Raw genomic sequence first — 2,127 nt, 5'->3', positions numbered from 1 at the left:
AAAATATACATTTTAGTAACACTAAGTTTACTTTTGTTAATCAACTACATTAGTTATTATTAAATAACACCAAACTACTTCTAAAGCATTTAATAATCTTATGAAATGTTAAATTGAACATTTACTAACATTTACATGATTATGTCATGACTAGTGCTGTCAAAAGATTGCAATTAATTGCTTCCAAAATAAAGGTTTTTGTTTACATAATTTATGTGTGTGTAATTATGTACATAATCACACACAAACATATACAATATATATTTAGAAAATATTTACATGGATTTACATATATATTTATATTTATATAATGTATGTTATATTTGTTATATTATTATTATGTTATGTTTATTATATAAACATAACATATTTTTCTTAATTATATACATGCATGTGTGTTTATATATACATAATAAATATACAAAGTACACACATATATCTTGTAAAATAAAAATAAAATTGGATGTGATTAATCATTTGACAGCACTAGTCATATTGCAACATTTATATTGTTAAAATCAAAGGGTTTTGGTATTATTTATGTTACTATGTCAATATTATTTGATGGTCCTGAGCTAACATGAATTAACATTAAACATTTTTTTTTTTTTATACCAATATTCACAAAAAAATATAAATATGAGCAATGGTTAAAAATAAAATATAATGTGTATATGTATTTAATGGTGACAAGTTATCATTTCAGAAATAAAATTATTGCTTCATTTCAATTATTTCACCAAAGGAAGAGAGAGTAAAATGAATTAAATGTCAGATTAGATAATGAGATGTTAAAAATAGTTGCATTTGATATTTGTTTTTGTTCATTCAACCCAGTGGCCAAGGTCAAAGCAAATGTGTTGCATTGAGGGTATACCATATACCGTACTGTATTCTGTGACATACTGTACTGCACAAATGTAGACATACTGTACTGTATTTGCCAAATGTAGTAGGCAATCTTAGATTTGATATACAGTACAGACAATTTACATACATACTATACATGAACAAATCCACTATATGTGAAGCTAACAGACTTAATAGCTTTATATGTAAAAGGTTTAAAGAAACTAAGAAAGAAACATGGTTTTAAACTACATACTGTAGAAAAAAGAGAGGATCCTAAAATATATATATATATATATGGATTGTGTGATAAAAAAATAAAAAAAATAAACTGCATTTGAGATTTGAGCTAGCCAATGGCTCTCACCCCGTGACACACCAGTGATATGGTATTCATCAGACTCTGAGCTCATATCTCACCAAAGGAAGAGAGAGACAGAGAGAGAGACAGAGGCCCTGAGGGCAGAGAGCTCAGAGAGATAGACGGCATGCGTGTGACTGTCAGGCACAGTCACACAGGTATATTGTGATATGATTTAATGTGATAATAACCTCCACTTTGCCAGACAGATGATGTTTCCTCACACTGGCCGAGACTTAATGAATGATACATTAGTAAACACTGCCGAAAACGTTATTAGAGCGGAAGTCGGCGCGGCTCCGTACAGCAGGGGTGAGCCACTGAAAAGATGAGTACGCAAATGTGTCTTCCATGGCCCTCATCTGTTTTGTCGGCCTCCTCCACTGAGCAGCGTTGAATAAAAGATGAAAGCAGAAGAGAGAAAGACAGAGAGAGGGAGAGATAGAGAGAGAGAAATTTGCACACCGTATTTAAAGTGGCTTTACACGGCTGAGGAGAAAGCTGCAGGAATCAGGAATCACACAAACTCTAAACAAACAAAGAACTGCTGCTTTTTACCAACCCCCCCCCCCCTCCTTTTATTATTTTGTTTACAGATTTGGTGTATATTATTTCAAAGAGCATTATTATTATTTTCAAATCCTTCTATCCTTAAAAATAATCTTGATTCTTTAGACTTCTTACCGGTTGTACCAACTACTTACTCCAAATAAAATGAAGACTTTCTAAAATAGTTAATGCAGAAATAAAAAAATGTAATTAAATTTTTAAGGGTATAGTGATATGAAATGTCATTAATTACTCACCATTGTGTCATTCCAAGCCTGCAAGACCTTCGTTCATTTTTGGAACACAAATATTTTAACCTAATCTGAGAGCAATGTAACTGAAATTTTCCCGGGCCCAGAAATGTACTG

Source organism: Carassius carassius, chromosome 35 (genome assembly GCF_963082965.1).
Source record: "Carassius carassius chromosome 35, fCarCar2.1, whole genome shotgun sequence".
Taxonomy (NCBI): domain Eukaryota; kingdom Metazoa; phylum Chordata; class Actinopteri; order Cypriniformes; family Cyprinidae; genus Carassius; species Carassius carassius.
Note: the sequence above shows the minus strand (reverse complement) of the source record.